Genomic DNA, 16,995 nt, shown 5'->3' on the forward strand with positions numbered 1-16,995 from the left:
GTATTTATTCAAGAAAGAAAATACAGTAAAACAGTAATTTTGTGAAATACAACAATATTAAAAAACTTTTTTTTTAATTTAATATATTTTAAAATGTAATTTATTCCTGAATTTTCAGCATCAGTACTCCAGTCTTCAGTGTCACGTGATCCTTCAGAAATCATTTTCTGATTAGGTGCTCAATTATTTTGAATTATTATTGGTGCTCATTTATTAAAGGGTCAGTTCACCCAAACTAACCCTAACTAACCCTTTAATCATAATTCTTATTATTCTCAATGCTAAAATAATTTTTTTGCTGCTTAATATTTTTGTGGAAAATATTCTTTTTATTACGTTTTATTAACATAGTTCGGGAGGAACAAGTCAAATAAGCTACCCAATTATCATGTCATCTCAACCAGCTGTCAATAATCTGTAATCAACATATCTACCCAATCAGCATGAGTACAGGCCTATATATAATCACAGTCAAACACACCTAAGGATCCTCGACAGTTTTCAGCATCCCTCCACCACCCCGTCTCCTCACACTCACTGGGTCACTTCCAAGCTCGGAGCCCTCTCCCCAGACAGCACACCAAATACGTTTACCAATTAATTTATCTGACTTATTTGTAAGTGTGAACTCGTGAATCAGGTTTCTTTGCTAAATAGAAATCTTTTGTAACATTATAAATGTCTTTACTGTCACATTTTGTCAATTTAAAGGATTAGTCCACTTTTAAATAAACTTTTCCTGATAATTTACTCACCCCCCATGTCATCCAAGATGTCCATGTCTTTCATTCTTTAGTCGAAAAGAAATGAAAGTTTTTGATGAAAACATTCCAGGATTTTTCTCCTTATAGTGGACTTCAATGGGCACCAAACAGTTGAAGGTCAAAATTAGTTTCACTGCAGCTTCAAATTGTTCTACACGATCCCAGATGAGAAATAAGGGTCTTATCTAGTGAAACCATCGCTCATTTTCTGAAAATTAAAAAAAAAAAAAAATGTTTTAGCCATAAATTCTCATCTTGAACTAGCTATCTTCTTCTTCTCTATTAGAATTCCAGGAGTGTAGACACTGCTAAGCGTATTACTGCCCTCCACAGGTCAAAGTTTGAACTAATTGTTATATACTATTGAACTAGCATATTGCATATAAAAATTAGTTCAAATCTTTGACCTGTGGAGGGCAGTAATACACTTAGCAGTGTCTACACTGCCAGAATTCTAATAGAGAAGAAGAAGAGAGCTAGTTCAAGATGAGCTCATGGTTAAAACTTAAATAATTTTCAATTTTTTTTCAGAAAATGAGCGATGGTTTCACTAAGACCCTTATTTCTCATCTGGGATCGTGTAGAACAATTTGAAGCTGCAGTGAAACTAATTTTGACCTTCAACTGTTTGGTGCCCATTGAAGTCCACTATAAGGAGAATAATCCTGGAATGTTTTCATCAAAAACTTTCATTTCTTTTCGACTGAAGAAAGAAAGACATGGACATCTTGGATGACATGGGGCTGAGTAAATTATCAGGAAAAGTTTATTTAAAAGTGGACTAATGTTTTAAGAATAATAGCATTTATTAATTAATTATTAGTCTTTCTTACCTCAAACTTTTGAATGGTAGTGTATCACGGTTTCCATATTAAAATTGTTTTCAACATTGATAATAATAAGAAATGTTTTTGAGCACCAAATCAAGGTATTACAGTTTTTACTGTATTTTTACACCCTTGAGCATAAGCATATATACAACAATTGTAACTGAAACATACAATTCTTTTATTATGAGAGAGAGCACATTCCCGCAGTGTTATTTTAAAGTTTACAGCGCCTTGAATCTCTTTTACTCCACCAGAGAAAATAAAGGTGCTCATGATCTTCTCACACATCGCAGCGCTCTCCCACACTCATTCACTCTCTCTGCACACATTCATTTACTGCTGTCATAAATCCACCATATCAACCTCAAAACTGTTCAAATGTCACAGTTTTCACACTTCATTTTTCACAAGGAGATAATTAAAACTACAATGTGTGGAATCTGAGGGAACAATGTGTGTGTATGTGTGTGTGTGTGTGAGAGAGAGAGCATGTTTATGTTTATGTCTCCATAAAATTAAACTGGCTGAAGCACATTGAATGGTTACGTTGGCTTTAGCCTGAGGTTGACTGCATGTCTCGTGATTTGGATGGGTGACCAAATGATCTTCAGTCTCTCTGACATCTTTAGTCATGGTCTCAGCCTGGAAAAGAGCAATATACAATCATATTCCTATACTGTATGCTATATATTAGGTACTATGTTTATTCTCTTCTAGCATTTACAGTAGATCCATAAAGTATTTGGACACTTATATAATGTAATGCAAAATATAATGTATATATTATTGATCTCAAACTAATTATAGTGGAAAAATTAAAGTTCAGAAGCTAAAATTCAGCTAAATGTTTCATTGTCCCTCCCACAATTAAATGTTTTACAGAAAATGAAATACACAAGTATAACACTCCGACTGAATGATTTGAATAGCTGTGCAATTTAAGAGTCTTAACAAATAATGAAATGATGCTCTGTCTTTCTTTCTACTTTGCCTGTAAACCACTGTTATGGCCTTGTATAATTAAACTGAATCATTGTGGCAAGGTCAGCATTGACCTTGGAATTATTGCGCCCTGAAATAAATAATTAAAATCAATGAGTTTCAAGGTGAAGGTGAAGGCTTCGTTCAAGGAGCAGCGTAATTATGGAAAACTCGTCAAAATCTCCTGCTCAGCTGCCAATTTGTTGAGACTCATTACTTCACAGTTGGTTCATGCTTCTCTTTTCTAAGTCTGCTGATTACGAAAGGTAATTTGCAAATGTTGATACATGTGGATTCATTCATGTTAATAATGCATGTCCTCATTCATATTAATCAGCATAAGTAGATTGGTTTACTTCTGTGTTCCTGCAGAACTGAAAACTCCTTGTGTTCATATTGTTTTTGATACAGTCTTTTATCTCCGAAGCAATTAAAACAGTGTGCAATTTGCATTCCATTTTGTGTCACATGTTTTATTGCGATACTTAGTCAGTCCCTGATGATTATGTCACAAAATGTAACATAAACAGCAAGATTCCTGGTTGATATCCAGATATCCCCCTGAAAGCACTGAGGAATGCATGCTTTCAGGCAAATATTTCTCTAAATCGTCTCAAAAACAAATTCAAAAAGATAACAGAGAAAGCATGGACATGGCACTAAGATAAATGGCCCAAAGGAAAGGGGGTGGAGATGAAATAGACAGTATGGCTGTTTTACTTTGTGGTCACATGCCTACAAAGATCATATGTTTTGTAGTACTGGGAGATGTTTGGCAAGATAGCAATCTGTGTTTCAAGACTACTCATTTCGATCTCCAAACGCAAATCAAACCCAAAATGGTTAAGTAGCTTTGAGTCAAAGCTATTATGAATGAAAACATTAATGGCCAGCAGAGGGCGCTGAAGTGCAGCAGTCAGTCAGTATTCTGAACACAAACCTATTTCACAATCCACACACACACAGGTAGTTGGGGTAAACATACTTCTCCCGCTTTCTTGTCAGTGAGTGGTCGACAGTTTTGATTAATATAAGCTGCTTTAGTTGAACTCGACAGTGAACCTCAACGTTTTAAAATGTTTCTTTAGCCTGACGTGCTTCATCTTCCATTTTAATGAACAACTGAGGTGGTAAATATTGATCCGTGAGAAAAAAAGAAGAGAGAAATTGTACTGTAAATATAGTGTTTCTTGAATAATTAAAAAATATCTTATGTAGAGATTGTATGGAATAGTAAGAACATATCAGCAATGCAAACATTACCATAGTTTACTCTGTACAATCTTTATTCATAATTGTATTATTTTTGATGGTGTCTGTCCCTGTTCATTAGTATTGTATAGGTGCCATTTTTGCATTTTCTAAAAAAGTTGTGAGGCTTTGAATGGCTGCTTACACAAAGAGTATATGTAAATGTGATTGTAAACATGGTTCCCCTTGAGTCATGAAGTTATGGAACATGACACCATTTATCTTTGTTTCATCATCCCTGGGAAATAAATGGAATGTTGGTGATGAATTTCACATTAAAATTCAACAATAATCTCACTCAGACTTCTGACGAAGGCTACAGGAAGTAGCCAAAACTAGTAAAGCAGGTAAACAAACTGTCTGACTAAAAGAAACTTAACACAGAATTTAACTTAAGAAGACAGTGTGTATCTACACAACAGAATAATGTCACTCTATGGTCACTGCCATTGATAAACGGATAAAGCCGAAGTTTCTTAGATTGCTACTGAAGATCTGTGCTTTCACTGACTCTTCGCAAGATACACAAACTCACACGATTAGCCTATTCTGTCAAAAAGACATTATGAAATGGTAATTCTATCATTTTGTCTTTCAGTGGACTTAAGATACCATGTTTGAGCTGGTTTTCATCTCAGGTGTGATTTTTATCATTAAGAGAGAGGAAGGTGCATGTACAACCACTAATCAAGATGTCAAAGGAGATTCAGAGAATATAAAGTGAGTCATGGGCCAGCATTATTTAATTTTATTGATTCAATCGCATGGTTTGCTGTAGCCAAGTTTAATCAATTTAATTGTGGTAGTACTGATGGAAATTTGAATAATACGATCTGACAGGATTTGTGCTTTCACATTAAAGTTTATGAAACAAATGCAGTAACACTGAGAAAAAAAATCTTTGAACCTGTTCACCGTGCACACACACACACACACACACACACACACACACACACACACACACACACACACACACACACACACACACACACACACACACAGTCATTCAATTGTCATTTAGAAGATGATTTTTATCCAAATTAAAAGTACACATACTTTGTTCTAGAGGTTTTCCTATTCGCATTCCCATTCTTCAAAAACTATTCAGCCCACAAAGCATTTCAAAAGCAAAATCACATGAAAACCAACTACAAAAGAAAGCAACTGATTTATAGTCATTGAATTATATATTAAAATATAGTATATTTGAAGTTTATTGCAAAATATTCAGATATATACAAATATTTAAATATTTTATTTATTTATTATTATTTCTTTGAACCTTTTTTATGACTTCTGTATAAGAATATGATTTTTATTTAAAGCACTTTGAATTACCTGTGTATGAATTGAGCTATATAAACTTGCCTTGCCTTGCCAGGTTTGAGAGCATAAGGAGTAACATCATCCACAATGCTTCATGAGTGCTGGATCTCTCTCTCTCCGGGACTGTGAGTTGTGTTTATTAACAGAGTAGTGTGAGTAGTGTGTATTAGCAGCGACTTTGGCTTCTACAGAAACACGTACCATCGATTAACATCCTCAGAGCACACAGTTGGTCTGTCTTGAGAGGTTTATATGTTATCACTAAAAATCAATTTCCATATTTTCACTTCCGGAACCTGACTGGTGAAATTTATTATAGGGTTGAGTGCCTCGCTTAAGGGCACAATGATGATAGTATGGATTGAAGAGCCTGATCCTGGAATTTGTCTATTGCAAGGCCAAATTTTTAACCATTAGATTACCACCACCCAGATGCAGCTTGCCAGGTTCTTGCTAGATATAGTGGTCAATAAATCAGTTAATAAGCATGGTGGAGAGGGGATGCCGGGACAGTACACCATCCAAAACACAATATATCAGTTTATGTACTGTCAAAAAGCAAATGAAGCTTCAGAAACAAACTTAAACATAAGTGAAATGCAGCACTAAGTAAGTTTTGTTCACTAACTGATTGCTCATAATGATTTATTTGTTTGTGTGAAATGCTTGCAGCAACTATGATCTGCTCACTTAACGCATGCAGCATGAGTTCATTTCCGAATTTCATCCAAAACAAGGCATCCACACATAGCAGAGATGAGCATGAGAGTGAATGACACAGAACATTCACTGTACTGCAAACACCACCGCTGATTTATTTGTTTTTGTTGTACCACAGGGAAATGGGCATGAAATAGAAAATATTCAAGTCACACATGCACCTAAAGTTAAAATGAGGTTAAACCAGGGCAGAAATACAGTGTTTTTCACACTAACAGTGTTTCTATGGTGTAAGTTGAGTTGCTACAGCCATATATATATATAACATCTGGGTTATGTAATCAGATTCCAAAGATTAAGTAATTAGTTTATATTATGTTTTAAAATACTTGTAATCAGACTACAGTTACTTTTTAATTGATTATATAATTACATATTATTCTTAAATTAATATAAATTATTCAGAATTCATTGATTCTCCCTACTACTTATTTTTTATATTATAAATTTTCATTTCTAAAAAAGCCTACTGCTTATATATGCACAGAAGATCTTCCAGATTTGTGGAATTACACACAGACCAGCCACTAGTCATGTGAATATCACTAGAAACTGAGACCCAGTTAAGTTAATAAGTTAGGTCAATAATGTCTCCTCTCCACCATTAAGCTGGTGTCTGGTGGGCGTTCTGGTGCAATATGGCTGCCTTCGCATCATCCAGGTTTATATTTAGGTATACGGGTATTGTACAACCTGAATTCTGGGAATGTTGGGATGTTTTTGTTAATAGATAACAACAAATAGATAACAACAAATGTTTAAACTGAGAAATTTTACAATTTTATTTTGAAGACGTCTGGGCATCGGGGTTATGAGTTTCTGGAGTTTTGATGTTGGAATTTGGTCCCATTCTTGCATGATACAGGTTTCCAGCTGCTGAAGAGTTCGTGATATGGCAATATGTTCTCTATAAGTGAAAAATCTGGACTGCAGACAGGCCAATTCAGCACCCGGACTCTTCTACGACGAAGCCATGCTGTTGTAATAGCTGAAGTATGTGGTTTTGCACTGTCCTGCTGAAATACACAAGGTCTTCCCTGAAATAGACGTCATCTGGAGGGGAGGATATGTTGCTCTAAAACCTTTATATACATTTCAGCATTCATAGTGCCTTCCAAAACATGCAAGCTGCCCATACCAGATGCACTTATGCACCCCCATACCATCAGAGATGCTGGCTTTTGAACTGAATGTTGATAACATGCTGGAAGGTCTCCCGGAGGACACAGCGTCCGTGATTTCCAACAAAGATGTCAAATTTGTATTCGTCTGACCACAGAACATTTTTCCACTTTGAAACAATCCATTTTAAATGAGCCTTGGCCCACAGGACACGATGGCACTTCTGGACCATGTTCATATGGCTTCCTTTTTGCATGATAGATCTTTAGTTGGCATCTGCAGATGGCACGGCGGATTGTTTACACCAACAGTGGTTTCTGGAAGTATTCCTGGGCCCATTTAATAATGTCATTCACACAATCATGCCGATGAGTGATGAAGTGTCATCTGAGGGCCCATCTAATAAAGGTCTTCGGCCTTGTCCCTTATGTACAGAGATCTCTGAATCTTTTGATGATTTTATGCACTATAGATGATGAGATTTGCAAAGCCTTTGCAATTTGACGTTGAGGAACATTGTTTTTTAAAGTATTCCACAATCTTTTTATGCACTCTTTCACAGCTCTGCCCATCTTTACTTCTGAGAGACTCTGCCTCTTTAAGACTGCCTCCTTTTATAGCTAATTATGTTACAGACCTGATATCAATTAACTTAATTAGTTGCTAGATGTTCTCCCAGCTGAATCTTTAATTGCTTTTTCAGCCATTTGTTGCCCCGGTGCCAACTTTTTTGAGACCTGTAGCAGGCATCAAATTTGAAATGAGCTCATTTTGTGGATAAAAGTGTAACATTTCTCAGTTTAACCCTTAAATGCATGACTGTTTCGCCAATCATTCTTACATTTTCGGGTCTTTATTGACCCGGATCTATATCTAACACTGATGGATCTCTACCTGTCGTGATAATATAAAACTCCTCTGATATTAAAGTAACAATTACAGAAGACTAAAATAAAGCATATTTTGTTACCTTTTGGAGTTTGAAAGGGCTCAGTTTGAGCAGATGTTTTATGCCATCATCACTGTCCTCGTCAGAGCTCATTTCCCAGTAAATTCAGCAAATAATGGGTTAGTTTTATGTTTGAGGTCACAAATAGGAGCCCATTCATGATCTCAAATGTATTCTCAAAACTATAATTTTCAGCGTCTTCAAAATCAATATTTCGATCACTAACAGCTTCACCAGATCTATCCAGTAACAGTTACAGTCATATTTGATTGCGTTTAATACTTGCTCTGCAGTAAATCGCTGAGCCATTTCATGTTTTTCTTATTCTTTCGTTTTCTGTCTGAATGAGTCGTCACTTCAGCATTGTGTATCAGACATTGCCACCTTGTGGAATAAAGGTGAATTCCACTTATTCCGTCATCTAAGATTTAATTATTGTTGTATAGAAAAAATATATGTACACTCATACACACCTCGGGTCGTTAGCGACCCTATACAATTTTTACAGAAAATGAATACAAAAATAGGCATTCTTTAATAATTTTATGATTTTTTTCTTGTTATATTCTTTATAATGAATTGATTGAGGAATACCAAGAAGGTTGATGTCTAACTTTAAAAAATGAACGAGGAGGAGGGTAGTGAATGACGTCCCGGGTCACTAAAGACCCGAGGTATGCATTTAAGGGTTAAACATTTATGTTATCTATGTTCTATTGTGAATAAAATATTGGCTCATGTCATTTGAAAGTCTTTTAGTTTTCATTTTATTCAAATTTAAAAAACGTCCCAACATGTCCAGAATTTGGGTTGTAATTTATTGTAAAACAACTTACAACTTTGTTTTATTTTTAGGATTAGGCAAGGCATTTGTTGTTTATATTAATGCTTAAGGATTTTTCTTTCTAAATAATGATAATTTTATGCAGATGCATGCATATGAATCAGAACTGTGCTATGCTCAAGGGTCCTTCTAAGTAATCTGACCCGGGTCGTAACCTTCTTATCACTGGCTCCCTCCAACATCCAGAAACATGGTTATCTTGGTTAATATCTGGCTCTTGGCTGACTTTACATCAGTTCATATACTCCCTGAGAAATATTTACATTCTGATATGCTTCAAATTAGACATTTAGATGGCTCTAAAAATATTTGCCGCCATCATTGTGATAATTATCACTGAAATAATGTAGGCTAAATGCGCTTTGTGACATTCCTCTTCAACAAGGGCTATTTAATCAGTGAAAGCTCAGATTTATGGATGTATACGATGTACCACCAGCAAGAAACTGCTTTTTTAATCTCTCTGTGTTCTTTGCATATTTTTTCTTTCATAGTTCTTGATGCATGCAGCAAGCCTTTAAGCCACATGCCAGTAAATTAAAGGGTCATGTTATTGCACATTCATGTTAATAAAAAATGTCCAAAGGCAATGAAAAATAATAGCATACAGTGATTAGGGAATGAGCAGTCTATGAACCAGTGCACATGTGGCTATTTTAGCTTGCAGTGATAATTACCCAAATTGTGAAAATATTGCAGGTCAAAGGGTCTCCAGTGTTACTTGAAAACATACAAAATTATGCCAAAACATCGCTGTTATCATCATAAGAAACATTTTATAATTCTAATAAAATGTTATATTAAATAACAATATTAATTATATTAGTTATATTAATTTACACACAATTGTGTTTTAATCTTTAAATATTTTTTCCACATTATAACATACTATTCTCTTACATGATATATTTTTATAACTTCCATACCCCCTTTCTCTAATGAAAATTTTAAACAAAAGTTCTTTATTGTTATTGTTTTAATTGTTAATCAGTTTAGGTTCAAAATTTAGCTAGTTAGCATTATCCTGTTAGCCCATGCAGGTAGATATTGTAACTACACTGCTGCTCGAGATAAAGATAGCTGCAGGTTGGAGTAATGGGTGTGTTGAAAGGTGAATTCTTCCCCTACACCACAACCTGACAGACAGTTTTCGTGAGCAATGAAAAAGACCTTTCTCCACGCCCCTACCTGTAATTAGTTGCATTTAAAGGGATAGTTCACCCACAAATTGTCAAATTCTGTCATAATTTACTCACCCTCAAGTTGTTCCAAACCTGTATGAATTTCTTTGTTCACCTGAACACAAAGGAAGATATTTGGAAGAATGTCAGTAACCAAACAGATCTTGCCCCCCATTGATTACCATAGTATTTATTTTTCCTACTATGGTAGTAAATGGGCGCGAGATCTGTTACTGACATTCCCTTCAAGGCTCAAAATGGTTCCGAATTAGGGGGTTTCGTGTTGTTATGGTGACCCATCTAAAGATATGTTTATACCTTTTTACAGCTCTGTGTTCTATGCCAGATAATGACTCTCGTGCCAATAGTAGACAACACATGCTAAAACATTCCACAGTTTTAATAGAATAAAAGACTGACGCACTTGCACAGATAGAAATGCCAATACATTGTCAATACACACACAACCCTGAAGTGCCTCTCCTCCCTGCAAGAGAATATCAGTTGAACAAGAATCATCAAAGTGAAATGAGATGAGAAACGATTCTGTATCATACTGAACACACAGAGACAATCAAATCTCACACGAGTGGAATGTGATGTGGAGCTTGTATTAACTTAATATTTGATTTTAAAGCAGGCTTGCACACAGCACAGGTGTTAAATCACATGATTTTAGTGACCCTGGCTCAGCTGGTGCCTTTGTGCACGGGGACGAGGCATGTAATGCGTGGGCAAAGTTATGCTAGACTGTGTCATTAATTTCTCGCTGTGGTCAGGAATTCAGCTGACCGGAAAATTGCAGATACAAGATATGTATGTGGAGTTTTGGGACAAGATAAAAACTGATGATGAATTTCTTCCTTGGTGGTTTGTATACACAGAATTAGCTGTTTGAAAGTCTCAAGAGCTTTACAGCAAATACAAAGCTTGTATTTTGCAAAATGTAACGCTTAATTTAAGTTGCTGTACACCGAGTTTTGTACGCATTAATTATCACCGACATATGGTGAGTTTTACACTTACTGCACTTGAGAGAGGCACATTAGAGAATTGTGCTTAGTTTAATAAGAGTCGGTGCTGCCTTTTCCCTTTGAGCATTTGTCATGCATGGTTGATGTATCTTTCAGTTTTAACTTTTAAATGAGCTTTATTTCATTAGTCTATTTACAAATGAACGTCAAACGTGGTATACAGCTTTCTTTGTCAAGTCCATTCCAACAGAAGTTCATTGTGAAGTCAACAGAAGTCTTCCCAGGAGATTGAAACTTATCTGTTAAATCTGCAAGTTTGGCATGCGTAAGTATTTTCACAGTTGACCAAGCACTGTCTCTTTAGACAGTTCAACACCCTGTCTTGGCAAAGGATGAAGTGAACAGGACTCATTTGCATAGCTGTAGAAGCTAGGCTGCAGGCAACTCCTCCAGGCATTTGGTTTTGTCTCTTGGTAATGTGTGAAACGAGTTTTTGAAACTTTATTAGCAGAGACATAATCTAAAATGTATGAAGATAAGTGTGATAAGTCTCTTTAATTGGTTCCTGGGAGAGTGTTAGTGGTCACAGTGAATACTAGGGCAGCAGTGAGTCTTTTATGCTATTGTTTAGCATTAAGTGGTTCCCAACTGAATTTAATGTTGTAGAGTGAAGAAAAATTATATTTCTGCATGCTTAGTCAATGTAGTTTTAGCCTGAAAACAGATAGGCCCATTTCCCCTCAACCATCTCTGTAATGTCAACACTGTGCCACCTAGAGGATTTTTGCTGGTACTGCAACAATTCCAACAAGTGCAAACTCGGTCCTGGAGGGCCGCTGTCCCTGTAGAGTTTTGCTCCAACCCTAATCAAACACACCTGAACCAGCTAATCAAGGTTTTCAGGATTACACACAGGTGAGTTTTATCAGGGTTGCAGCTAAACTCTGTAGGACAGTGGCCCTCCAGGACCGAGTTTGCCCAGCCCTGTGTTAGAACAAACAGATTCAGTTAAATAAATCATTTACCTGCTATTTCCATCCTTATTGTGTAATTTAATTTAAATTAAACGAGATTTACTTTTGGTTGCCATGGAATCCATTTGTGTGGAAGACATTCAATTAACCCATTGTCCATTGCACTCTTATTTTACCTCATGTTCCTGTCATTCAAAATCATGAGCCTGTTTAACCAAATGTAATGTGACATTTCTAATTCTCTCTTTGTCCTGCATGTGTCGTCGGTCCCTCTGTATATTTACACAGTGTATCAGAGAATAGCAGGCGAGAGGCTCATTTTCTCTGCTCAAACAACTGTGGTTTGTGGGCTGCACGTGAGATGAAGAGATTCTCGTCTGTGGCATGGAGCAATGCGCCGTCATATCTGCAATATAAATGAAGTCTGGGATCTGCTGGCTGATGAGCGCTACAGATATGTATTAAGTATGAGTAGCCTATATTTGAATGGGATTTCTCGATTAAGGATAAATAAGGGAATTAATGAAGAAAATAATTTATGACTTCATTTAATGCGTCTTATGTCGAATCCGCACATTTACTGTACTGCTTTTTTACCCATTTTTGTAGCTTTATAGCCCCTGTTTACAATCAACTTTCATTGGGCAGAGGCAAAATTTTAAGGTAATTGCTGTAATTAAGGCAATTCATACTTTTCTTTTTAAGAAGGTTTGTGTATATTATAACGTTACAGGTTTTCTCAGTTGCTTTGGTGCATTTCTCACATCACTATTTACATTTGCACAACAGTTAGTTCAACCTCCACAACATTTAGTCATTTGTGCACATCATAGTAGCAGTTTCGCATTCCTTCGAACAAATTGCAAATGCTTTTGGACATGCATCAATTGCTTTCATACAACTCTCTGCTGTTTTATAACATTATCATTTGCTTATGTCATGTCAGTCAAAATTAACTATACTTGTGAATGCTGAATAGTCATTCCATATAAAACTAATAGTCCTCATTTCATTGCTTGAGTCATTACATACAAAAATGTTGAACTAGTTGTCAAAATCTGTCAAGCAAATTTTACACATTTTTTTTTAAATCTTTTTTTCCTGAAAATGTCTCCTAAATTGAACAATTTCTCTCAAGTGAATCTCAACTTTCACTGATGAGAAGGGGTGTGTGAAGCATTAGTTGCAACCAATGATAAGCCACTTCTCTACAATCACTGTCAGAGGTGAATCCCATAAACCCCCACTTTACAAGCATATACGAACCAAGCAGGACATAGTGTGTACCATTTCTACAATACTGTGACACAGAAATGGAAGGTCAGCCTCATGGAAGAGGGGTAAGGGTGCGGGGAAGAAGGGGAAGGGGACAAAACAGGGGAAGAGGAAGAAGAGGCCAATAGGCAGATCCCTGATGAAATCAGGGCTACAATTGTGGATCATGTTGTCAATCACGGCCTCACAATGGCTGAGGCTGGTCGAAGGGTGCAGCCAAATGTTGGGAGAACCACTGTAAATTCAATTATTCAAACATTTCGTTGGGAGAACAGGTGTGTATAAACGGACAGTAATTCAGCACTAAACAATCTGCACTGCACTACTGTCATCGTGTCATACATGAAGCTTGCAGTGGGACAAGAACGTGTCACTGTACATTTTACATTTAGACGTACAGCTTTACTGCATCACACATTTAGTGTATTGTAGTGTACAGTAGTGTTACAGTAAAGATTTGCCATATGTACTGCAATATTGTTTACAGTTGTGCACAGCTCTACCCAAAGGGAGTTTATGTTTGTTGCAAATAAGGGTGTATTTTTTCTTTTGCACAATGCTGTGAACAAATTAGAATTGCAAAGAGCATATGCAGTAAAAATGTGAAACATACATATTCAGTGTCTTGTACTCAGTTACCTCACTAAATACAGTAATGTGTAACTTTACTGTATTTTTCAAATGGCTGTGCATTTTCAGGTAGTGTCACCAAGATCTGACTTTTTTGCATTGGAAAACATTGACAGAGTAAACTGTCATAATGAAAACATGACAAAGCCATTTGACTATCTTGTTCATAAACAATGGTGTCAGGACTTTTCATCTTGATGACACCGACACTTTCATTGACATGAATACTTGCTTTTGAGGAATGACCTATCCATTTTGAGAAAGTGACACGCTTTTGCAGGTTATCAACTAGGTTTTGCAGTTTGTACTAATTGTTTTGAGAACTGCATTAACTGTTGTGCAAATGTAAATAGTGATGTGAGAAATGCACCAAAGCGACTGAGAAAAACTGTAACCAGTTTAGATGTTTTAATGTAACATTTGTCCAATTCATTTAAAGTAACCATGAAATTAAAGTGGACTATTCTTAATTTATGGAATATTGAAGTATTTACATAGTTTTCATGTGAGGCCACACCAACACCCACTTGGAGGGCAAAACAAGGCTTTCCTCCATTGCCCACCAGTTATTTTTATAAGGTTTGTAGTAAGTACTAATGTGGTAAAACATAATATAAAACCCAAATTCAACATATACACATTATTAATGATGCATACTATGTACAGGCAAGCAGATGAACCAAGAATATAAACAATGTCCAGTTTCATATTAAGCATTTTTTCCATAGAAAATGCATAACCATTTAGTGTGTTACTAAATTAATTCATATTCTGGGCTCATCTGTTCGCCTGTATATTCATCATCAATATGGTGCATACTGAATTTGATCTTTTAATATCACCGTTTTAGTACATTAAGGCACTTTAAGTGTTTTTCACATTAAATGTTTAGTTCACCCAAAAATGAAAATTCTGTCATTACTCACCTTCATGTTTGTCATGATAGGTGGTTGCAATAAAGCACACAACGAAGGAGATATCTTCTGGAGACATTTAATAGAATAATTCAAACAATAAACTGGAGAAACATACCACCTCACACTAGACAAATAAACAAACCTATATAAAGAACAGACAGAAACGGAGGGCTTATACACACATAGGAAACCGAGGAGCTAACAAGACTTATTAATAAGACACACCTGGACTAATCAAATCTGTAACCTAGGAGACAAACAGGTGGAAAACATGGATGACTGAACTAAATGAACAGAGAAGGTAACTAGAAACAACAGATAACTACCACTTTGACACTTTAAAAAGTTCATAAAGAGATTGTTAAACTAATTCATATGAATTGAGTTGTTTAGTCCAAATTTTCTGAAGAGACTCGATCACTTTTTTTTATGATGAATCATTCTGGTTCGGTTGAGCTTCTGCTTATGTTCGCTGATCAAGGTTTATATGTGAGTAAAAGCCTAAATTAAATCTGTTCATCATAAAAAGTGATTGAGTCTCTTCAGAAAATTTGAACTAAACCACTCAATTCATATGGATTCGTTTTCCGATCTCTTTATGAACTTTTTGAAGCGTCAAAGTGGTAGTTATCTGTTTATGGAGGCACAGAAAACTACGGTGGCCGGGAAGTGCAAAACAACATTACAAAGTGTGAAACACTTTTACGAAGCTCGAGACAAATTTACATTTTGGAAAACATTTTTACCTATAATAAAACACATGAGAAAAACACTTTTACCAAGGACGAAACGAATTTACATTTTAGAAAACAAATTAACAAGACGCAAAACACTTTTACCAGTCCTGAAACAAATTTACAATGACAGATTCTTCACGGAAAGGGAATGTACCATACACCGGAAGTGACGCGGTGAAAGGTGTTGTTGTTGGTGAGCGCGGTAAATTCGTGTTGTGGAGTAAATGACGTAAATAAAGTTTATGGTGACCGAACAGATTTCATTAAAAAAAGATTTTCATTTGCACTTCGAAGATGAACGAAAGTCTTACAGTTAGGAACGACATGAGGGTGAGTAATTAATGACAGAATTTTCATTTTTGGGTGAACTAACCCTTTAAACGTTTTAGAATGTCCCAGTGTTTTTAGTGATTGAAATAAAGCAGCAGGTGCTGTATATCAATCACAATTTTTTTGTTTTTCTGTGGAAAACTGACAAGCTTGTGCTGCAATTCTGTGGATGTTTTGCTCTACCTTTTTTGGTCCCATGCTTTCCACAGATGATACAAATACATATAAATATATTTAGACCACTAAACTTAGTGATTGCTATCAGGATGTGAAGAGATTTTCAACCAGCAAAAATGTTTTTGAAGCAAATCACCTACCCTGCCTTTAAAATGACCATTTTACAGCATTTATGCAGCACCAGGAGGCCCCTCTTGTGGTATATAACAACACTGCAGAAGCACAGTAGTTCACCCATTCTGTGACCACCACACTACATGTTAAGTTTTGCATGCTTGGAATAAAAATGTCCACTGTCTGCTAACTTTGACCATTTCCGCTAGGTACAGAGATGACCTCTGCTAGCAACCCTTTTTCAGTAAATGCCAGAGATGACATAAAGGTCTCGACGAGTGTAAAAGTCAGTATAATGAATCTGATAATGGCTTCCTACCTCCCTACTGAGTCTTCTCATGCATCACATCCAGTCTCACGCTGTGCGGGGGGACAGATTATCTCGTTATCAGTGACCGGCGCTGTGCGGTCAGCCCTTAGATTCTTTCACTGTCAACGTGGAAATCAGAGAGTAGGAAAAATGTCACTCATACACAAAAAAGAGTGAGAGATTAGCAAAATAGTGCAAGTTTATGTTTACTGTTTCTCTCATTTTCTAGAATATGTTTCACCTATAGCTCATTTAGAAGCATCCTCAACCTCTAGATTGACTGGCGGTCTCATGATAGTGGTAAAAATAGCATCGGCCCACTCAGAGTTGATTTAATTTACGAGCCTGGTGTCTCACTGTGAGAAGAGTGTGATGAGAATAGGGAAATGGAGAGTAACTATACGCACACTCTCTTAAGCTGAAATTGAAATCTGTGGATTTTGACTTATTGGATCAGAATGAAAGTGAAACGCGGGGAATGCAATTAGGACAAAAGTGAATTAAAAAAGAATGTTGCAGATGTAAAGAAAACATATTGAGTGATATGTCGGGTGTTACAATACAGACCCCATGACATTGCTGGACGTGC

Source organism: Megalobrama amblycephala, linkage group LG23, assembly GCF_018812025.1.
Source record: "Megalobrama amblycephala isolate DHTTF-2021 linkage group LG23, ASM1881202v1, whole genome shotgun sequence".
Classification (NCBI taxonomy): domain Eukaryota; kingdom Metazoa; phylum Chordata; class Actinopteri; order Cypriniformes; family Xenocyprididae; genus Megalobrama; species Megalobrama amblycephala.